This window comes from Anas acuta, chromosome 7, assembly GCF_963932015.1.
Source record: "Anas acuta chromosome 7, bAnaAcu1.1, whole genome shotgun sequence".
Classification (NCBI taxonomy): domain Eukaryota; kingdom Metazoa; phylum Chordata; class Aves; order Anseriformes; family Anatidae; genus Anas; species Anas acuta.
Window position 1 is genome coordinate 8,838,181 of NC_088985.1, and position 24,530 is coordinate 8,862,710.

The 24,530-nt window shown below is 40.5% G+C and overlaps 1 long non-coding RNA gene across 1 annotated transcript; it reads left to right on the forward strand.

Annotated features, from left to right (window-relative positions):
- Nucleotides 1-224: 224 nt before the first annotated feature.
- Nucleotides 225-24,200, forward strand: LOC137859933 (uncharacterized). Its single transcript, XR_011098672.1, has 4 exons — nucleotides 225-360; nucleotides 21,938-22,017; nucleotides 22,329-22,507; nucleotides 23,752-24,200. It is a non-coding gene; the product is annotated as an uncharacterized lncRNA (long non-coding RNA).
- The last annotated feature ends 330 nt before the right edge of the window (nucleotides 24,201-24,530 follow it).

Genomic DNA, 24,530 nt, shown 5'->3' on the forward strand with positions numbered 1-24,530 from the left:
ATTAATGAATTGTATCTGCAGCTTGAAGTAAGATGTAGCCCATTGCCCTGGACACTCTGGGCAAACACAAATGGTGCTATAGCTGATGGCCACAAAAAGCTACACAGTTCCCTCTCCCTTTCTCACAAGTTCATTTCTCTGTTATTTGCTGTTTTAACTCTTCATGCTTGAGCTAAGAACTCCAACTCAAGTTTGTTTTTTTCTTTTTCTTTAATTTAGGACTGATGGGTCATGCTTCACTGGGTATCCTGACCATGATAGTTCCTCTGAGACATTATTGAATTACAAGGTCTGAGAAGTCCTGAGCACCAGCAGATCCTTGAGAAGAGCGTCAAGATGCAAAGGGATGTTTTCTTCACTGTAAGCCATTTTTCTTCCCTTTTCACACTTTTTCACCTGTAATTGCCAGTAGAAAAGCCATTAATATACGTTGCTTTGCAGCATATATGGAAAGATTTTACACAAAACACAGCTCCAGTCTTGAAATCAGAAACAGGTGATTGACTGTGAGGATATAAATATATTTATTATTTTAGTGGCACTCTGCCAGGCTATTGGGGTCCCTTGTCACATGTCAGACTACCATTGGTCAGCTAGTGAACATGGTACATTTAGATTTGTGTTGGCTAGATTTTTTTGGGAATGTTTCCAAAGAAAAATTATATCAAGCTGTTGAGAAAAGTAGGCATTTAGGCTATTCCACTCTGAAAACTCTAAAGTATTATTGCTACAACTAGGGATTGTCAGCCTTGTTGAGGCTACCAAACCGGCACAAATTAAATTCACTGCTCTTTTGTGCCTCTTTTTCTTTTGTGTAGGAAGTCATGGGAAGCAGTGGAAAGATGTTCTCCCCTTTCTCTTGGGGAATTCTTTAGAGAAGGGGAAGGAAGGGGGTTGCTGCAAAATGAAAAATGCAGTCCAGAATTGCCTGGTTACTTTGACTTTAGAATACTGGTGCTGCAGACATGGCCAGGGCTGAGCTAAGCTGTGGCTTGACTTGATTTGCCTGGAAATCTGCCAGTGGCAAGACCACCTCCCGAGCTCAACTTTCAGGAAAGTGGGGAGAAAGGTTTCCAGAGAAAAGTAAAATGAGATGAAATTGAAGAACAAATCAAGGTGAAAGAACTCTTTCTTTCTTCCAGTTCCCTATTGTTCCTATGACTGGGGACAGGACAGCTCTTCATTATGGCTTTTATTCTTTACCTCATTGCTCCCCTTCACAGCTTCCTTCTCCAAAGGGCTTGTTGCTGCAGCATAGCAAGGAGTTTCTATAAATCTCACACCTGCCATTCATCTGGGCTCTGCTGGTCTCAGAAATTGCTGTGATTTCGATACCTTATCAAAAGGTGTCCAGGTGGCTGGGATGCCATTCTGCCAAGTTATGCTGCCTTCCCCCATTGCCATCCCCCACTGCCCTCCCCCTGCCAAGCCCTGAAATTTGCACGCTGCACTGGGACAGCACTCAACACTTGGCAGAGAAAGGCTCTGGAGGAGGGCCTTTCATCTACAACAGGGAAATTAAACATGGCCCAGGGCACCCTGGTTGTCTAAACAGTGCATCACCCCGCTGCTCTTTGCAGGCTTTGCAATCCCTGAGTGCATTTCTGAGGCTGATGGTGCTCTGTGTTGCTGCATGCAAGCCCAGCGAAAGACCTATGGTGTCTTAGGGAAGAATGTGCATGATTTGTACCACAGAATTAAAAAAAATAAAAATAAAATAAAATCCCATGACTGTATAAATTTAAAAACCCAGCTGCATCTTTCTTTGAATTTACTCTTGGGAGATACCACATTGCCATAGCATTATGGGTCATTTTACCTTGGGTCCAAATAACCTCTATTTTTTGCATATGAGGGAATTCAGAAGTGTTAATTAGACTGGACTAGAGCTTAAGCAGGTCCAAATCAGCCCAACCTCATTGATCAGACTGATTGCAAAGGTTTTTGACAAGTATACAATATGACCTTTGAAACAAGTATTGCTTTTTCTTCTTCAAGTAGTGAAATCCTTTCAGAATGGGAAGAGGGGTAAATCAGGCTGCAGTGAGATGTGTTGCACAAGTGGCAGCTGAGCTAGGTCTCCCTAATCTGAGATGGCAAAGTATACCTCACCCTCAGAGCTACTGGCTTACTGCCTGCTGCTGCTGCCCAAAATGATGCTGTTAATTTTAAGAGGTTTAGGGTAAAAAGCATGTAACAGTAGACAGATAAATAGGTAGACAGTTTTGATGTTTGCTCAGGCCTATACAGACTGACAATGGGTTAGGGAAAAAGCTGACGTGTGGTTATTTCACTGGTTATGAGGCAGCAACAAGGTTCGGTGGAAAGGGGAGAATGCAGTGCCATATAGCTCAGGCATCTCTGGATGTACTCAGGAGAGCATATCCACCCATCCCTGAGAAAGCAGTTGAACAGATCAAAAAGCCAAACCTCTTGTCTGACACATGAGAAACCTGCATGTAAATCTCAGTGTATTGAAAGGAGTTAGTCTCACAATATAAAGTATTCGTTATTGCCTACACACCTTTGTTGTGTGCTTGAGAGATACGCATCTTCTGTTTGGGTCTGAGAAAGGAGGAGGCTTGGAAACAATGCAATGTTTTTCTGTAGCAGCATGAGATTATGTCATGCTGGAGAACAGATGACACAAAGTTGATAAGCAGGTTGTTCTTTACCTCATTCAGAAGTTACAAGGGCAGGTAAATTTCCAGGGATTTTTTTCTAAAACGCAGAAAATGCCACTAATCTAATAATAACTTGCATAAAGTGAACGTAAAAAGAGGTCTGCCAAACAAAGGTAAACTCAAGACACCGTGCAGGAGCTTATATTTGGATTGAATTTGTAGTAATTCAACACCGAAGATTAAAGGTCAAACTCTCTGCTGGGAAAATTGGTTCTAAAATGCATATTAAGTCCGGCAGACTCATTTGAAAGATGTAAATTCGTTCAGCTTCAGTATTGGGAATAGAGGGAGGATTTTTTCACAACATGAACACTGTTGTTGTAGGTATCTAAAACTCACTCAGTGTGTATAAAATTCCTTTAGCTAATGACTTACAAAATTGAAAACAAGGCCATGAGCAGCAATAGTGAAATTCATTGCAAGGAGAGACATGCTAGGAGAAAAGACTGTGCAACTTTCTTGTGAAAGATACAATTGCATAGTTGATAATGGCCACACATGATGAGATTATTTGAAGCTGTTACCTTGTGCTGAGACTTGACTTAGTAACTGACCTGATGACTTGAAACTTGAATCAAAGCGAGATGAAATGTTGATATGCTCTTTACTCTTTGGTGGACTGCGCTGTAGAATGAGATTATAAAGTACATGCAGTTTGTGTTGAAAGGTTTTACCTTCCCTGTAACTTCTTAAACAAATGCCATGGGACTGTTCACCCACCTGTCAAAGGGTTCAAGCAATTGTACCTCTCCAGTTAAAGAACCTAAAAGTATTTATTTTTCTTCCACCTTTAGCTCTTGCATTGTTCATACAGGCATGTTTTCCTAATGGTGAATGGAGATGTGATAATACTTGTTGAAAAAAAAAAAAGAGAGAGAGAGAGAAAGCCAGAAACTAAGCAGGAATGTTTGCAGGAATGTTTTCAAACCTAATGTCATATCTGGAATGTGCTTAGATAGTTTGGTCGCATTAAGTGTCCCACCATGAGGTTGAAACAGTGCTGAGTAGAAACTCAGCTGTGTGCTGTGCTCCTCTTGCTTGTCATGATGCTATTAAAGGAACACAGATCTCTTCTAACCTCCAGAATGCCTTGAATATGTGAGTCAATACGTACTGTCAGCTATTTTTACTATTTGTTATTATCATTTTTCCATTTCATTTACTCCATTGTTCCTTGGGATTCCCTTTATCATACCATAAAAGCTGTAAGTACTAGGTAGCTTTATTAACCATTTCACCCTGGCTTTCCCAGTAGTTTCTTTGTAGTAGTTTTCTTTCCCAGTAGTTTCATCTTTCCTTGATGATGAGCACATATTGAAAGCTCCCTAATATGTACGGCATGCTTACCTATTCCTGTCAGAAACACAAAAGCTGTCAGGTAAAAGCAAGCTGGGATTCTTTCTGGAAGCTAAGCAATCTATCCTATTGAAGCTCCAGGTCATATTTTTGAGATTCTAGCTTCTACAAAATTCTAGTTTTCTCCTTGTACAGTGAAGGAATTCAGGTGCTTATATAAGACCAAATGACTTGCAGCCTTCCCTTCTCTTCCTTTGCTTACACCACAATCTAGTAGGCCCTCGAGTGCCTTGACTGTTACATACTACAAGTGATGCAAACATGCAGGAAGAAAATGTACCTTTCATAAATACCCCTGATGTCTGCAACTAGAACTTAAGGGTACAATTTTGAAGGCTAGATGGGACAGAAGAGAAACAGAAAACCAGACAGACATTAAGAACATCTGTTTGGATGGCTTATACTAAGCAGCTGCAGAATACTTGTGACCAGTGAAAAAAGCTACTGCTGCAGAGGGTCAGAGCTATAGAAGCTCTTTCCAGTGTTGGAAGCTCTGTCAACTGTGTGGAAAATAAGCTATGCTGATTTCCTGGTAACAAAGGTGTATAAATAATGATTCACATAGGCTTTTCTGTGCATTTCTCTCACATCCCTGCACATAAATATGACTCTGTACTGACTGTATGTCATTTAGCTGTTCTCAGATTCTGCTGTATTCAGAAATAATCCACAGAGAGAGGTGAAAATAGCCATGAGAGTCCTAAGTATGCACATTTACACAGAAATCCTCTTGCATACAGGCATATATAAAGTCATGTTTCCAGGAATTCACACACGGTGAAATACAGTAATGACATATGCAGCCTGCCTTGAATAAAAGAGTTGTTCCAATCTCATCTTTTAAAAGGTTAATTACAAAACCTATTTGAACATATCAGATTCTGTTTCCAAGACAGAAAATCTTCCATGTTTGTGGACCTGGAACTTGGTGGGTGACATACATTTGTGAGCTTTTAACTGGTGTTTGTTATGTAAATGACAGGCTTTAGAGATGCAAAGATATGGAAATGATTTTAATTTGTGAATAGGCAAGTGAAGATAGGGACATACACTGGTTTTCATGTGGCTTTGAGAATCTTCAAACTGCTGTTCATATAACTGCTAGGCAAGGCTGCAGGCTCCCCAGGCAACCACCATTTTACTAACTGGTGGTTTGCAATTGTTTGAAGTTCTCTGCAAGTGTTTTGTGACAGAGCCAAAATATAGGAGTGGGGGGAAGGGAGAAAAGTGGTGGAAACTCATATTAAAAACAGCATTTAAAAAAGACATAAAAATCTTCACTCTCATCTCCATACTGTTATACATACTTATTTTTTATTTTTTTTAATTAAAAGAAAGCATAGGAGAAACACAAAAATAACCTGTCTCCAAAATCCTGCTTGTTTTCTGCCATGCATGTTTCATCATACATTTCAGCTTCCTCATTTGTCATGCTGAGGAAGAAGTGAAGCAGAGTGACCAGGACAGATGAGATATGGACCCAAATACCCAAGCTTCATGATGGATGAGTCAGGTATTCTGCATAGCTGTTACGGCAAAGTCATCTTCAACTTTGAGGATCTTGGCACAGAGACGAGTATAGTAGCAAAAGCTGGAAACATTATTGAGTTATTTAGGAGTTTTGCCTGCAGTTACTGTTAGGAACCTAATGTCAGTTGGGTTTTGATTGTTTAGCAATCATGGTTTGAACAGGAACTTCCCTTGTACACCTTTCCTATTTTTATAGCACAGAAATGTGCAATTTCCTCAACTTTTCTAATGATGCATGTACTCATATGGCCATAAATGCCCATGTAAACACACTTGACCAATGCATTGGATATTTTGACACATTTAGCTCAAATTCTGAGCGTACACACAACTCTTCAAAGGCACTTCAGTTGCGCAGTGGAAGTGAGGCTTTTCTTTGCTGGCTCTCAGTCATGCTAGATCGCATTGTGACTGAGATGTTGATAAAAACGAGCTTACTGTTTGAATGAGTTTCAGAAAGAGAAAAAACATCATGTGGTGTTATTGCAACCTGGCATATATTCTAAATACCAGGTTACATATAAGTTCTGGTCAAAAAGTGTCCGTGTCATTCTGACTGAAGTGTCTTTGGTTTGCTCCAGCAAATGTACATGACCAGTTCTGCATCTTTTCTAGTGGTCCAACGTTAACATAGAAGTCCTCATTCACAAACCAAAGGCATTTAGTCAAATCCTCTGCAGTCTGCTAAAAATGCAATATCCCAAAGGGCTGGAATGAGTGCTACAGAGGCAGAGCATGAAAATGTCATTTGCCATGTCTCCAACATCGTGCAACTGTGGCTTCAGGATCCACCTATGAAACAAGCATTCATTTTCCAGATGTTCAGTCTCAACTGGCTGCTAGGGACATTGCCTTTAAGCAATTTGCTGAGCTGTTTGGAAAATCAAGGTTTAATGTGTTCCCAGAAGCTTGTTTACTGTCCTCCAGGATATTTGTACAATACTACTATGCAAAGGGAACAAAAAAGTACCTCTATTTGCTTTTTTTTTTTTTTTTTTTTTTTTTTTTTTTTTTTTTTTATGTTTTCTTCCTATTGGATTTCTTCTTGATAACTTTCTGTTCTTTCCCTTTTGGAAGATCATCATTATGTAATCTACCTCTGTTAACTTCAATTCTGAAATATAACATCTTGAAAGCAAAAATTAAAGGATCTTTCTTGCGTTTCTCATTATGCTCCAGTATGCTTTAAAGATGAGAGATAAATTTTGAACTTGATGTGTGCATATTTACAAGTTTCTGCCAGCAAGACAGCCTTTTGAAAGTGGGTGAACAGGATCTGTAAGAACACTGACAGAACTTAAAACATGAAAATACATACCCTTATTTCTTTGCTATGAATCTAAGTAAAGAACTTGTATCCAGACTTGGTCAGGGTTATTCAGCACTGGTACCAGCCCTTGCACAAAGTTGCTCTGACAGCTGTCCTGAAAGCTTAAAAGCTCCCAGAACTGTCCTTTTGCTTCATGCATGTTGCATCTGCATAAGTTGTAAGGATCTATGTTTAGCCACAACAGTAGTAGCATAAATTTGAAGAAGGGCTGATTGTAGTTACAGCTCCAGCACAAGCCCTTGGACTATGCTGAATCCATGGGTTTTGCCAGTCTAACCCCAGCATTGCAATCCTTGGTTGCTGCTCTGGAATTATTTTGTAGGATCCATTTCTTCTCTGTCCTAATCACATTTATCTTTCAGTCCTTTTCTCTGTGTTTATTCAGTTCTTTTCTTCTTCCTCTTTGCCATTTTTGCCCAGATGACTGAGTATTAAATTTTTAATGGACTAAACACATCTTCACCACTCACTTCACAGGGTTTTTATCTTTTTTAATATAATTTTTATAATTTTTCCCTGTTCCTTTAAACTCTTCACTTAAACTCTCTCCTGTATCACTCCCCTTGGTTTCTTTTCTCAAGTATCTATTGAAATGAAGTCTTTTGACTTCCTGGCATAGCAAATCAACGTTTCCTTTTTTGATCTGAGGCTTGCACCCAAAAAGACTTCTCCAGCTTGTCCTGTTGAGTCTAGAATGCCCCTTCAGAGACATAGAACAATGCAATTTATTTGCTTATCAGTAAAGGATTTGTAGAGGTCTTTACAGAGGAATCTGGGATTGTTTTGTTTTGTACGTATATTACCAGAGAGGGAACAGCTCCAACTGTACAGAGCTGACCTTCTTATTCCCTTAGTCTGGCATAATGATAGCAAGCACACCTCATCCAGATCTGTCACCCCTTCCTTAGCTTTAATTTTCCTTCCAGTAGTGGCTAGGAATCAATATCCTTTCAATACGTATGGTGTTTGTCTGAAGTTTAAATGCTCATGGTGCCATTTGGCAAGGTGAGCTGCGTTAGATTATACAATGTAACTGTAAATTGGAAATGGTTTAAGCTGTCAAATCTGTTTTTTTGCCACTAGATTTTCTCATGACTTGTTTCTCTTTCTAATTGGATTTTAGCATGTACTTTGTGTTTCAAAACTTGAAATGATGAAGAATTAGATAGCACAGAGCTTTAGGAACAGGCGGCCTCCCAAGCTGTGTTTAATCTTTAACAGGTGAGTAAACGAGCAAGGGAAGTGTCACAAAAGTACTAAGTAACAAAGTGAGAAATGCAGTGATTAATTGCAACAATAATAAGCAGAATGATTAAGTTGATTTGTTTAATTCCTGCTGCAGCATTGGAATAGCGCAGTTGAGCAGGATACTGAGGATGACATTCACCCTTGCTCTTCTGTCTTTATCTGTCATCTGCTTTTGGGTTACTTTATCCTCTGCAGAATTATCTGGTGGGTTAATTTAACAGTCTTTCTACCAGAAAAAGAAGAGAACAGTAACTAATTGATTCCTCTTTGGAACAACAACAGGAGGTGTGCAAGTCCATGTGAGAAGTATCTTTTCATCCCTTCTTTGGAGCACTCAGGTATGTTTGCTGACTGTAGGGGAAGTCTGGATGATCATCTTAACATGTGGCAAATTTCTGACCTCTCCAGGGGCAGAGTCTGCAGTAGGAGCCTGAGCCAATTCTCAGACATGGGTGGTATCTTGATATACCCTAGGAGATATCAGCCTTCACGGTCTTTATGTCTATTTTTTAATGCAATCATTATAATTATGTAATAGTCATGAAAATGCAAAGTGGCTCTCTTTTTTGCTCTGAGACATTAAAACACAAATCAAATCCATGATGGTAGTGTTTTATCCCGTGTTTTGAAAACAGTTTCCAGTGGCAAATGTGTTTTACAGTAATTGTTTCTACACATATATTTGAGCTTAGGGTTTACCATTATTTTTCAGGTTTCAAAGTGAGCAATATTATTTCAGTTTACTTTGACTTCAGAGCTGAGACTTTCAGATGGGTCTGTTCTACTACAAGATTACCATACAGCAAAGTACAGGGAGAACTGGCTCAGAAGTTCCAGTCTGAGGAGTTCCCTATGGGTTGAAAACCCAAATATACAAGAGTCTATATGGAAAGAAGGGGATTTGAATATATGTTTCGACAAGCTTCTTAATGCAAGGAAGGAAGAGAGATCTGTTCCATCAGCTTTTGCTGTTTTAGGATTAACAAAATTGTAGTTTGGGGTGCTTCTGTACCTCTTGTGTTATAAAGGAGGGTTGTAAGTGAACTGAAATACTTTTCCTGCATCATAAGATGGCTTTGATGGCTCCAATATCTTCCTGAATGATGGCAGAGCCATAAAAGGGAGCAGAGCCTGAAGAAATCACTGGATTACCTCTTCTCTTCCATATCTTGAAATTATTTACATATTTGAAATGTTTTTGCGGGTCCTAGATTTAAAGATAATTAGAATCCTTTCTGGCTCAAGAGAAGAGACAGATGGTGGCAGACAGATTCATTGTCTGCTTACTGGTGTGCTTTGTCACATGCCTGCCAAATAATTGCATGGCTGTAGCTGAATAAGCATCTTAGATATTTAAATCCTTGTTTATGATTCTGTCTCCAGCATCATTCCATAAAACCTGAATTGTATGAAAAGAGATGAGAGTTAGTATGAATATGGTCAGATTGCATCATAAAAAACTTTTTTAAAACAAAATCTTCTGTGATTCTGATCTTAGTCAGCTGGGAAATGGGCACATTTTTCACTATTGTCCTGCTGTAATGACCTACTTTAGGGTAGTAAGTACGTGTGGACTGAGTTCATTTCTGCAACCTTAGAACATTATGCCAGTGAGCATCCTTTCATTCTCTTCCCTTCTTTTATTCTAAAGATTAGAAACAAGATCTTAGATACAAATGTCATGCTACACAGTTCTCTGACATTTGAAAGTACAGCACTGAAAAGAGCAAGAGAGACACAGTGCTTGGTTGGGATTAAAAAAAAATAAAATGTATATTTAGCATCATCACTAACTGGGATTTGTTGGTGTATGTCTGATATTGTACATTTCTTCTGCAGTATTTCAATTCCTTCTTTGCTCTGTGACTGTTATCTTTAGAGAAGATGGAGGGAAATGGTTTTGTCCATCAAAAAAGAGCTGGAAGAGCTCAGCATAGTTGTAAAGACAGCTATCACTGAGATAGGTTAAGTGTGCAGATAACATCCTTTGTCATTATTTGATCATTTTCATATCTATCCTCTGTCCAGCATGCTCATCTTTGTATGAAAACCCTTGCAGTGAAGAATCCAGAAAATGCACATTCACTAAAGTCAGAGGTGCATCAAATTGCAAACGTCTTATATATGTATATATTTATCCTCCGAATATCCTTGACTTATTTTTACAACAAGGAATATTTAGCACTTCAAGCTTCAATACATAAAAAAATCTACACAGGTGCTGTATATTTTTAGACCAAACGGGCTTTTTAGACAAGAACATATTGGATACAGAAAAACAAATCTATCTATCTATATATTTTTTTTAAATGTGCTTTTTCTAATGGGTATATCAATGGAGAGTTGTTCTTCTGTCTCTGAAATAAGCGTAAGACAGACATCAGATGTGGTTATATTCCCACATTGCTCTGCTAGACAAGTTCACATCAAGTCATTTGGATGGATTCATATTCTTGAGGTACCAGCTTTCAGAGGCACCAGGCCATACTCAGGCCTTTTCCTGTCAGGTATATTATAACAGAAGAACAACTCTTCATAGTGGTGATTTGAATAATTCCAGTATCAGCTCCCCAGGAGTTGAAATGTGACTGCTAAGGAGCTATTAGTGAAAGCTCCTTTCCTGGGTTAGTCTCAAATCAGTGACCCAGAAGTGAAGTGTAGACTGCAGTATGTGATTGGAAGGAGCTGCGTGATTTAAAAGTGAAAGTTCCAGGTTATATTATCCACAATTTGTACTGTAATAATTCCTAGATGAAGCATTATCATTGTATAATATGGACAGCATGAGAACTCTGTCATCTTCCATTTTGGACGGTGGGTTTCTGAGTGGATCACTCACTCGTGGGAACTCAGGAGTCCTCAGGAATCCTCAAGTATTCTTCTGTATTTACAGTGTTCCCTCCATTCTTCCCAGCTTAAAAGATGTTTTCTAGATAATCTTCTTAGAGTTTTTTTCCAACCTGAATAATTTGATGATTCTATTATTATAGGAAGGAGAAATTTGTTGTATTCCCAGGAGGACATCAAGTCTGCTTTCCCTATTTCTGTGGGTCCCTAACCAGACAGGCAGTTTGCTAGGGGCCTTTCTGAGAAAGGTGTGTAGCATGGTGGTGATATTGTAATGAGGGATTTTTTGAAGACAAATGTACATATGAACCAAGCCAGATCACTTTTTGTATCAGTTTTTTCTTAAAAATTGTCAGATTTTCATTAGAGAATGTGAAGAACTTCAGCTAAGAATTTATTTGAAAAGATTTTTTACAAGTTTTCAACATATACCACAAGAAAAAGAGAGATGTTGCAAATGTTTTGTTTTGTCAGAAGCTCATTCTTTCTTGACAGATCGATTTCAGAGAAAATCGTCTACAAGGCCCTGTATTGTCCAAAAGGCTGAGCATGACTAGAAAAAATGACGAGCCTGAACTAAGAGAAGTAGAGGCATCCCAAAATTTGTCAGGTGACACAAGGAAATTAATGTCTGGCAGCTGGCAAGGAGCAGAGATAAGTCACATACAAAAAGAAAACTTTGGAGTCCCCAAGTCTATGTTTTCTACAAAGGAAGCTTACAAAGGATCTTACTACAATATTCATGTCCAGTCTGAGGCATTGCTGGAGTCCAGTCCTTGTTTTAACCCACATCTCACTACTATTTTAATTGAGGTGGCAGCCTTTAGGATCTTAACTTTGACACATAAAAAGTGTAAATCATAGACAGGTTCTAAGCTGGGATAATTCTTGACCTATTGGGGCAGTTGATTTAACCCGTTAAAAATAACCTGCAAACTCATTTGGCCAATCTTTGGTTCTGAAGTGAAGAGAAGCATACCTTGAAATTATGTATAGACTTAGAGGGTCAAGAACTCTTTACAGAACTCTGTTTTTGAAGGCCCTTCATCCAGCACAAATGATATGCCAACTGCCCAGTTTATCCGTCTGTTTTGCAACAGGATGCTGTTTGTTTCCATCACAGGAAACTGGGGCAGGAGCATTGCACTGCTGCTAACTAGGATCCAGTCTATTAGCATCCTTGATTAACTGAATGTAAGAAGAACTAGAGATGCTCTTGATAATGTGCATGCATTTGATCATGGAGTAGGAGAGTGCTCTTGGTATGTTTTATCTCTCATAAGCTCTTTATACACTCTTAGAATGTAAATGCAGCAACGGCAAACTCAAAAGAGACCCCCATAATGGCTTAGACTTAATGAGATCATCCCACTGTAAAATCAGTCCTTTAATTTCCCCAAGAGAACTTCAGAAGGTCACAATGTAGGTGTTTTTTCCCCATCACCATGAAACACAGTTATTTACACAGCGTGCATATATTTTTCTGATAAAGTGATATTTTTTTTTTTAATGGATGGGAGGAAGCATGCTTCTGCGTGTCTCAGAAAAGTGTGTGTGTGTAGGAGGCTGCCTCAGTCATGTTAAATTCATACTAGGTAGTGCTTCAAGAAATGACTGAAAAGAAGAGCTGTTGTTGATGTAAAAGGTCACAGACATTAATAGCCTGAAGAACAATTCTAGGGTACAGAATTATTCACAGCTGCCAAAACACAAGGAAAAGAGTAAAAAAAGAATGAGAGAAATAGAAGTTTGGAAACAATGGCATCAATTGTTATTGCTGTTGTATTTTTGGGGGGGTTTAAAACACTTCTTGCAAGAGAGCTGGGGGGTAATTTTGAGCCATTTTCTGCTTTCATCTTTTAAATGGCAGCAGGAAATATGCTGCTTTCGACTCTGCTTTTATTGCAGTTTGTGTCCTGTTTATTTAGAAGTTTTTGTGGAAATAAGAACTGCAGTAAATATTGCTGAAATGCAGGCTTTTCTGCCTTCTGCTGAAGGCTTTTAAAGGAGTCCGATCTAATTCTGTTTTTTAAAAAGGCTCCAGACCTAGGCAGAAGCAGGGGAGGTTCAGAAAAGGGAAAGGCCTGAAGAGGAGAGGAGAAGAGTGAAAAGGAAGGGAGGGTGCTGAAGGTTTGGAGTATGGACAAAGAACTGTTCTTGTGGACAGAAAATATTCTGTTGCTTAAACAATTTTTTTTACATTATTTATTAATTAATTTATTTTTTTAGGACTGGCCCTGTACTAGTTTGTGGCAGAGGCACAGAAGGGAAATTTTTAGCTTTTGAAAGCCAAACCAAAAAGCAGTGTCAAATGGTAAGGCTGTACCCGTGCTGGTGTACCTCTCTCCATCTCACTGAGACACGCAGCCTGCACATTTTCTCATAATCTCCCCCATGCAGCTGTGGTTCCAAGCAGGGAACCAAGAATGAGAAAGAAGTAATCTTCATAGTCATTGGTAACTGGCACAATTTGAGGTAGCCAGTGATAAGAAAAATCCTCATCTGTATACACCAGCATTTATTATGCCGGCGAAGTCACAGATCAATCATTTCCATCTCCGCTGCTGACAGCTCAGGTGTGGACTTACAGCAAGTGACAAATTGGGCAGATTAGAAGCCATGGCTGTTAATCTGATTATAAATCACTCATTCTTTGATTTGCTGAGTAGGATAGGAACAGACATTTTCTCTTCTTTCTTCCTGACTGGAAAACAGAATTACAGGTTTATTTTTAGCCACCCTTTTTGTTTCCTGTCAGCCTTCCTCTCCACTTCAATAAAGATCAATAGTTCTGTCCTTTCCAACAAATATATTCAAAACTCCACCAGTCTGCCTGCTATCGCTCTAATAGGAGAAAGCCCTGGTCCTTATCTGCATCCTCTTGTTCTTACAACTGCAACCCTTGCCTATTTCTATTGATGTTTCAGCCATTGTTCCTTCTACAAAGATATCTTTTCAGGGATGTCTCAGGAGACCGCCAGTGGTCCATAACATTTTTGCCTCCTAAATTTGCTTCCGACAGTGATTATTGTCTGGTGTCAGTCTTGGGAAGTGAGTTCTTTTCATGTTTCTGACAGAGAAGTCTCTAAAGCACGGGATTCATGGCATTCATTTAGTCTTAGTCTCACCAAGGAAGCAAATAACTGAAGTGATAAGCCTTGAAATGTAATGTTCCTTGAGGTGGTCCTGGCCAGCAAAGGCTGAAGGGCGGTAGGTGATGGGATGCCACTGCCATTTGTCTGTTCGCTGGAAATACAAAAAAGGAGCCTGTCTGCTGCTCTGTCAGACTTGTGTGAAATTCACTCCAAAAACAAACAACCAAACAAACAAAAACAACAAAAGATGTTTTATTTGAAGCAGTGATTTTCTTAGGTGAATGAAATGACAAGAGATGTTTGTGTCCAAGAAAAATATACAGAGATGGACAACACAGACTTTTGCATTTTAGCCATACTTCTGGCAGGAGGAGGGAATGTGTCATGGTGTTTAATTGGGTGAAAGACACATACCCCTCCTTCCCCATCTGATAAGGAGCACAGAACAGGCACATGTAGCAAGTAGGCTGGTGTAACAGTTGGTCATTATTTGGGTAAGGAGATCTGGGCATGGTCTAGTCATACAGAAGCATGAGAAACTATCACTGGTGGTACTGGGGACAGCTGTAATATAATACGTAGAACAGGAGCTGATATTAGGTAAGGCTTTGAAATATGTATGGACCAAGTGTCAGTTCCTGCAGGCAATGGAAATTGGAGGAAATTCAGTGACTAATGGAAAATTACTGTATTTTCTCTTGGAATTTTTGGTCTACCCACACACTAAAGCTGAAGTATTTGAGTTGTCTGTGAATCAGCGGAGAGTTTGGTTTCTTGTTAACCTCAGTGGATATGGAACTAGCCTCTAACCAGTATAACAGGGGCTGTCCAGATTTGGGCAGAGACTGAATGATCGACTATATGAAATCAAGTGCTTGCAATCAGATGCCTGCAAAAACAAGCCGAAGCATGCACACAGATAAATAACTAAATAAACATCACTGCTAGGGACATAAAGAAAATTGAATAGATTGTACCAGTTCAGTCCCTGCGTCTCTAACCTATGCTTTTCACAAGGAGATGTTCCTACCATAAATATAGCTTTCTAAGTATACATTAATTTATCCAAACTGTTGACATGCCACACAGAATCAAATAACTGTCACTCTCAATGAAAAGGGAAAGGAGATGAAAAACCAGCACAGCAAATCCTTTTTCCTTTTAGGGAAGAGAAAAAGAAGAATCTGTATTCCTGTTACATGACTGCTGCTGGCGGACAGCTCACCCGTCCTGCCCTTTTCTTTCCTCTGGTCACTGGTAATCAAAACAGCTAGGGAATCTGAGACAGGCTTGCTCAGGAATTAGATCACATCTATGTGCTGGCAGTACAGGCTTTTATGGTGATAAAGCAACGCTATCAATGATACGCAAAGGAACTGTCTTCATTTTGCAGAGGTGCCTTTGCATTTGCTGTGTTCTGGCCTTGTTTTGTACATCAGTTGATACATTGCAAGCTAACAATAACAGCATGCCATCTTCTCCAAAAGTCATATATCATGAGGCAAGAAAGAAAGAAGCTAGTACAATCTTTCTGTGATGATACTTTTGTCAGGGAAGTGCTGCAGTAAACTGGTGGGACCAGAATGATTTGTCTAATTCTGATAAGCCAGATAAAGCTTGGGCTTGAAAACTGAGACAAAAATGATTGGAGTGTTGTTCCTGCTGACAGCCTTTGTGGAAATCAAAACTATGGGGAGAGAAAGGAGACTGGAGATGGATTTTTTTTTTCCTGTATGCCTCTTTGGTCTAGGTTGGAGAATTCGTTGTTCAGTGTAGCTCCACTTCAAAGTGGCTGCGGTTTGCTTGAACACTGATGTTTCAGAAGAGTGTTCCTCCATTGAGTGTTGCTGACACCTATGGCAAAGCCGATCTCCTGACACTACCACTGTTTGTCTTTGCCAACTGAGCATTCCCGAAATAAGGTTGAAAAAGTACACTTGCTCGCTTAGCAGGTCTGTACCTACAGCCCTGATCGTAGTTGTGCGTCTGTGTATGGGCTGTGCAGAAGGGTGCGATGGTAATCCCAGATGAAGATAGATGAGATATATTCAGGAATGGAAGCCAAGCCTAACATTTAACTTATGTAAACTAGTGGGATTTCTTTAAATAGACATTCATGAGCTCAGAGACTGACCCATCTATTTTTACAAGCCAGTCAATAAAAGATGAGGGGATGATCCTCTGCCGGCAGTCATTAGATGTAGTGCTCCACATAACCCCCATCTGAACATCGGACTCCACTCAGAGTGAAAGCTGCCAGGCAACTGCACTTCACTGCTGGTTCTTGAGAGGCACAGGCCCGTTATGTGCCACAAAAGACAGCAAGGCTCCAATGTGATTGTTATTCCATATATGCATGGAAGTTTTACTGCTGATGCGCACTACTGAGATGTACCTATAGTGAATGTCACTGGTGTGCTGCGAAGTGCTAGCAAGTAGCACGTGTTTTGATGAAGGAAAACAAATGGGAAATAGTTAACTGTTGAGCCATGTTGACAGGTGCTCAGTTTACAGGTTACAGCTTGGCAAAAATCTGTCAAAAAACAAAACAAAAAAAAAAAACAAAAACAACACCAAACATCCCACGGTCAAGGTGGATGGGCTCGCATGCCTCAGCATTAGCAAGTGGGTGCTGTCACCCTGCAATGTGATGTGATTTTTCTGCAGCCTCCAGCTGTGGCAGTGCCAGGCTGAGAGCAGGCTGGCAGCATGAGGAGGAGAATCCAGACAAGGGGAGTTCAACAGATCCTTGAAGATCTGTTCTCTACACCAAGTCTGTAGGCTTGATGAGGTGTATGTGTATAGAGATGTTGAGGATGAACCAATAAATTCCACCATGGGAGAGATGGAGGTTTCACCACTGCTGGCAGTTGAATCAGTTGAATTGAATGGTTGGTTGTGCAAAAATTTACATGCTACCCATAATTCCATTGCCTCTACAAGAGTGCTAAAAACATGATATAAAATGAAGTAGAATTAAGCTACTTTTACAAACTTTGTCATCTCTGCCTCTGCTTTGTATTTGCTTCTTGTAATAGCTGAGAGTGATTCCAAGGGACAGATCCTGAAGCAAATAGGCTGAAGTATCCCTGCACAGATGTCAGCAATCCGAGTGCTGTGCTTGGTGCTATTTAAAGCAAAGGTAAGCAGGGACATAGCCAGGTAGAGTGCAGCAGATGGGTGGGGTCAGGAACTTCATGCATTTAAAATGGTTCTGCTTTAGCTGTTTCACAAGCTAATTTTAACTTTTTATTTCATACTCCTCTTTCATCATGTCAGAAGTAATCTCATAACAGTGCCAGTGTCACCACTCCAGACTCAGCAGTCCCAGGACTCTGATGTGCTGTTTGCCTGGTCTCTGAGACAGTGGGTAAAGAAGCCCTGAGGATGTGTAGGCACCACTTGCTAGGAGCAATAGGATTGCAGGTGCTTTTCCCACAGTAGAACTTCCTTCTTAGTAGTATTTAAATAAGGAAAAGCCATATTGCATCCCGTCTTTCCTTGTTTTGCATAAACCATGAGTGTTAAGAAAATTCGGAAAAGGCAATTGAACTGCTTATAACCACCTTCCTCGAGTTTTGCTGCTGCCCATCCTGGTCCACTCTTTTCTTTCCTTCTTTAAATTGTCATACAATTCTTTTGTGGTTGTGCTTACAAAAGACATAAGGTGAGATATGTCTTAGGTAATTTTTTTATATTTAAATTTCTTTAAAGTTTCAGCTTAATTTTGTAATTAATGCTAAAGACAGTCTGCTGAGACACAAAGGTATCTGTTGCATATAGTCAGTATTTCATACTTGTTGCAGGAAGAATGTCCGAAAACACGACAGACACTAGTATGGTCAGATCATGCTTTCCCTTTATTACCCGAATAGCCTGACTTTTATAGTAAACTTAACAGAGGCGGATAGTGTCTCACACAAGATTATCGGTCAAAAGCACTCAGACAAACAACTGCACGAAAACAACCCCACCTGCAAGAAAACAACCCCCTTGTGATTAGCAGTCACGTAGATCCCATCCTTGAAGTCAGCTGCTGGCAACAATATTTTTCTAAATTCCTCAATTGGGTGATGTGGGAACACAGTCATGGGAACTTCTCATAGTCGTCCTGGTAGCTTGGTTTGCTCAGCTGCAGCAAGCCATGGGATCTTTGCTGTTTCAAAAATCCCTCAACACATACTAGTTCAAATTATTGCAGGACAGGGTTGGAAACTCACCCACCATTTTCTCAATTGACAGTTCCTCACCTCTGTGAGACCAATAGAGGGAGACAGAGTCATGGGAAGATGTGATACAAGTAGTTTGCAAAAGCTCTTCAAGGGAGAGGCTTAGAGAAAAAGCCTCATGTGGAAATAGCTCTGTCTATAGCATCCTATCTGAGGCATTGTAGGGTTTGTGTGGTATGAAGGACGTTTTGGTACCCACGACAAACAGCTTCCTTTTGCACCTTCTGTGCCTGGGTTCATTTCAGGGAGCCGAATGCCCCAAGGGCTCTGAGGGAGCACCCTGCAAGACTGGCCCTCTGCAGGACTGCAAGACTGCAGGAGGCAGTGGCACCTGGTTGAGGAGGGAGTGAAGCGTGGAAACCAGGGTCCCACAGAGGTGCAGCGCTCCTTGCCTCATTTTCCCTAGGAGCGAAGCTAACTCAGTAGAGAAATTAATGCCATGGGACCTGCTTCTCTGGAACTTTTCTATTTTACAATGTGCTCTTAATCTGCTGACAAACCATGTAAAGCTGCTTAACTGATAAGGCCAGTGGTGGGCTGGAGCTGGATTCTTGATGTATCCATAGTCTCCCAATATCCGTATCAAAGCAGAATGTGCATACACAGAAGTCTGAGGCTTTTTTTAGGGGCACATCCACACTGGTGTTACTTTGGGAGCATTGTTCATTGTTGGGCTACTAATGTCTGTCTGTTGTCAGGACAGGAGTGCTCTGGGTAATTCTTAGTCTGCTTTAACTCTATGCTGGTTTAGTCCCCACACTGTCATCCCAACACACCCCTTTCCACTCCAGCTTTGCGCTTTTGAGTTGTCCTGGACTCACAAGATGCTTCCAAGTACCCCCTTGACTTCTCATAGCATGGAGACAAGACATCTCCTTCCTAACCAAATGAAATTGCTTTGATTAGACTCGGTTTTCTTGGAATAGAAAAGTGGAAGGAAGCAGTCTTACACAGCAACTTAGGGGCTTATCCCAGCTCCCCAGCAGGGGCAGCTGTTGCATGTGCCCAGGGCTTCTTTGTCTCTGGCTTAGCCACACGGGCTGGGCAGTGGCTATCCCATTCACACTCTTCTCTTCATGCACAAACCTGTGTGGCCTCATCCCTTACCCTGGCAGAGCCAGGAGCTGAAGCACAGGTGCTTTAGTACATCTTCCTCTGCCGTGCAGGGTTGGCAGATGTGAAATATGTTTCCGAGATTGTCTTTCTGTGGAGGCACTCTCTGATGGGTGACCTCAGGGACACTCTAGAGACAGTAAAATGCAGAAAATCTTCCAGCTTGTGCCATTTAATAATGAAAACATTTCAGCTCCTCGTTTGCAGCTACATGGATAGCCTGCTTTTTTTTTTTTCACTTGAAGTAAATGTCTTCAAGAGAGGGAGAATTGTGTGTTGTTTTTGAAAGAAGAATTGTGCTAGATCAGCTGTTATAAACTGACAGTACTACACAGCTGTGCTCCTTTACAGACCTGTAGCTCTGGCCCAGGGTCCTCAGTAAAAGCTGATGAAACATTTTTATTACATGAATTTAAGTTATCTTATGTAAATAAGTTGTTTCCCTGAGAAATGTGATTCTTTTCTTGTGTTCTCTAGCCATTCATCCAGGCAATACTTCAATGCCTAAATTATTTATCCAGAACAATGGTAATAGGGAAGAAGGTGTGTGTATCTTTGATCCTAGGTGGGAAGTGCCTCTCTGGTAAACTAAGGGTGAAGAAAATTTCTTTGGAGTGCTCTTGTCTTCAGTGGCATTTACAGATCCTCTCTGGCTACATCTTCCACGTGAAGATTTTCAGCAGCTGACACGCTCTACTTACAAGCACCTCGCGACCTGACCTCCCTTGAGGTCAATAAGCATTTCTGTAGTACAGAGCAGAAGCAGTGAGTAGTAACACTAATTTCCCTCCTTTTCTCATCTCAGAAGGGATGAGAATAAGCCCATTTTCCTAGATCCAGGGCTTTAGTTTGACCACTAGACAGTGCCCAGCTGATTTTGCTACTGAAATGTTCATCGTTGGCAGTCTGTATCCCTCCTTGTTTTGAAATGAAGCATACTGGGCTCTTTGCTCCTTTCACAAAGGCCAGTTCTGGATTGGCAGAGCTGGGGAAGTTGTGCCACTCTCAGCATTACCTGATTTTCTACCAGCACTACCCTGCATTCAATGCAATCCATATGTAAGGCCACAGCATTTGCTTGTCACACGTTTCTCGTGTATGGTTTTGCACACAGAAACAATGCCAATTCTTTCAGAAAATTTGAAGAGACTTCTATGACTGGCAGAATGGTATGAAGATGATCTTAAATGGCTAATAAACATTGGCAGTTTACTAATGTCGAGACACATTTGATACAATGGCCTGCAGATTTGTTACACCCAAGGCTTGCCGTGAATATTACAGGTCTTCCAATGCATCAGTGCAGATTATCATCTTCTGATTAAGTTTGTGGATATACAGAATAAAGACCTTTTGGCAATCTACTGTTTTCAGCTAAGGGAACGCCATGCTACTCAGCAGAGAGCTACAGCAAATGGCTTATTCCACCACTGAAACCTAAAGAATTTGTTTTTCAGCACAGGAGTGTATCTTTGTAAACTAAATCTGTTGTGTGGCACAGAAGCAACACTGATTAAGAAATAAGGATGCTTTATAGCCATGTCTGTTTACACAGGCCAGAGGGTCTTTGTTCAATATGGCTAATTAGGTTGATTCTTGGAAATTTAAAGGCAACAGGAAAAGTAAATTGGAAGGAAATGTGATGACAAGGGTAACAATAATTGGGAAATTGTGCTGCACATCACACCTTTCGTTTGGTTACAGAGTAATTGGTTTTGCATAAGATGTTCACAGTGTTTGCCAGAAGCATGTGTGCAAACAAAGGCCCAGTCCTTTGGAGGCTCGCAAGAAGGGCAATTTGGATATTTTGTTGTTGCTAAAACCCTCCTGGCTGAGTTTATACTATTTACCAGCCATTCAGAAAGATGCCTTCTGCCAGAAAAAAGCATTTGCTGCTTAGAGCATAAGAAAAAAATTGGTGAAAAAAAAAAAAAAAGATAAAGTTAAAATTGTAGAAAGAGTGTCACTGAGAGATTTGTTTTGTCCATTTAAATTAGAGATTTGTACCTGGCTTTGTGTATAGTTCTGCTCCTGTTTCAGATACCTCAAATTTTCTTTTTTTAAAAAATACCTATCTGTATGTACAATAGAGGTTTAGCTACTTGCAGCAGAGTAACTATATGGGTAATCAGTTGGTTTTTATATATATATATATATATATATATATACATACATATAAATAAAGAGTGGTTGACCTTGTACATCTTGTGAGAAAGATGAGAGGGCAGATTCCTGGGTGAGCATCTGTAGTGGTCTTAATAATTGATCTGAATTTGCAGGTAGACAACAATAAAAACTGGCAAATTTACATTCCTTTGAGCACTCAAGAAGTCACCAGGGAATATTTTTCCAACTTAAAGCATTCAAAAATTCATGGGTTAGACCCAAAATCATTGTGAAATTGATGTAAAGTAATAATTAGGAAAAAAAAAGTTCTGGCCCTTTGCTTTCTGATACTGTATATAGCCATTTTTGTTGTTGTTCTTTTGTTTTGTTTTTCCACAGGAACTGCCCCCCTGCAGTTTGTGATGAGGTTCAAGTCTCTTACATTAACACCTGATTCCAGCTGCAGAGGATTTACAAATGTGTGTCACTGTAAAACTTGTAAACAAACAAACAAACAGACAAACAAAAAAACAGTATTTGGTTCTCTCTGAAGCTTTGGGGAAGAAGATTAACTGCTGTTCTGGAGACAAATTCTAGAGTGAACCCACAGTTTTAGTGGTGTTGCTTTTTCTTGTCAGTGCGACATTCATGCTCTTCACCTTTGCCTAAAGCTTTCCATGTAATCTTCAGCTCCCTTCCCATTACCAGCCAGTGGCAGGAGATGTTATTGTAGCATTTGACCTACATGGGCGCAAATAGTTCTGTACTAATCTTATCACTGGCTTTTCAGGCAAAATCTCCCAGAAGACCTACATCCATCACCAGCCTGACTGAAAAACGGAGATGGATTTCAGCTGTGTCCCACTTTGCACTACACGAGCTGACTTTGTGCAATAATGAAGGAGACCGGATCAAAGGCAAAAGCCCTGCTGGAAATCTTGTGGGCTGTCACCCTGCCTTTGGTGGCAGGTTAGTGAAAGGCTTTACTTCAACTGGTGTGATACTGCTTTGGGGCTGTTCCAGGAGTCTGCATATTTCAAAGCTATTTTGGTGCTACATTCCCTACTCCACACCAGTCCCTGCCCGACACAGCTTGCTGCGCTCTCTTCCAGCATCAACCTCCCACAGCGTGTGAGCAGGCCTGCCTCTGTCACTGTTTCACGTGCGCATTACCATGAGCACACACTTGAGGGCCACAGATCTTAAGTTTAGCGGTTCTTGCCTTCATTAGATTTAGTCACTGGGAGAGGGAGGGGGAGTGCTTTCTGTCCCTCTGTGTCATTAATTTTCAAACACAAGGCAGGGTGATCAATAATCTATTCTGCCGGCAGTTTTACTGAGTTTATTCCTGTTTCGGGTATTAGTTTTCCTCAGCAAATTTATCACCTGCAGCTTTGATGTTATCTATTCAGTCTGGCATGACCACACGCCTGTCACTGAGCCTACCGTGGCACACCAAAGGCTCAATGTGGCCCTAAGCCACAGGCACATTGGCATGGGGCACAAGCTGGAGTGATTTTCAGATGTATGCAATTGGTCATCCCTGTACTAAGCAATCATCTGCAATCCATCCCAAAGTGCTGCAAAACAAACAGCTATTTCCATCTACATGCACAGCTTAAAAACTTCCAACTGTCCTCCACACTTGGCCATTTTGGTTTGCATAGTTGTTGGTGACCCTGGATATTTGGCTTTTAAATCAAGATTTCTGCATAATCAGTTTCATGAATTGAGGTGCTTAGGGGAAGATTGGCCTCTACATCACTCTGTGTAGGCTGGTATTATGTAAGTGTCTACCTAGTGAGGACACAAGTTTGGGTTTTGGTTTATCGCTCATGGTAATGTGAAAGGAAAACCATCTGAAGTTAATGAAAGCAAGGTCTTAGGGTCATGAATCTACCTACTTTGCTGATTTAGACCAAACACAGCAGAAGTTGCTAATGCCAGACAGGCCAAGAATGGTTCCTTTGTAACCACCTAACACATGGGCTGTGCCTGGCAGAGGAAATGTATGTACATCTGCCTTACCAGCGCTGACCAGGGATGCTGGCTGTGCCCCATGCTAGGTCTGTCATCTAATACTGTTTTAAACCATATGATAGAAGATAATAAAAAGACAGTGAAAGAAAAAATGACTGCCATTCCCTGTTAGACCAATCACATTTTTGTGGCAGATAGATATTTTCTGTATTTGTCTCTCCTTTGTTTTTCAGAGTATTTATGTACATGGAAGAGAATTCCTGTTTCCAGAGAAATTATCAGTTCCTGCTGCTTATACCCTATTTGATGTCACGAACTCGGTTGCTGTGGAAATGATTAAGCTGTCATCAACAGAATTCAGATGGGGAATAAGCTCTGGGAGAAGATGATACAACATAACTTCTTTTATGCAAATACATGCAGTTAAGAATGGCAAACAAACAAGCAAAAAAAAAATAGAGGTAAACACCCTCCCCTCTCCCAAATCACCACTCAGGCTGAGCAGACTTTATTTTAAAATGAGCACGTTTTTTTTCTAGATGTCAGATGATGTCGAAAATGTCACCCACTGTTGTGGAAGTGGCAGAAAGGAACTTGAGGTCAGTGAACATCTCCTAGTCCCTTTGGTTTGAAAGGGTAACAAATTCCAAAGAAGAGGCCAAACTCCATTTTGCCCCATGCTTTCAGCAGGTTATGGCAGGTGCAATATGTTGCAAAAATAAGTAAAGCCCGCACATTTTTCCTGAGTGCAAATGGATATGCAACATGCAGAGCATGAAAGAGCCATGTCCTGAACTCTTAAGTGGCTGCCCACAGTTGTGTCAAGCACAGCAAGTGATACTGGGAGCAGTAACGATCCCCACACACTAGGTTATGTTGCCTCAGGAAAATGAAATGCCTCCCCAAAGTACCTTTGGATTTAATTAATATGTGTTTGGAGTCAAGGGCAATTCTCCAAAGAGGACTTTTGTTAACCACTAGCTGATTGCGTCTGGAATTGCATGGGGACTCT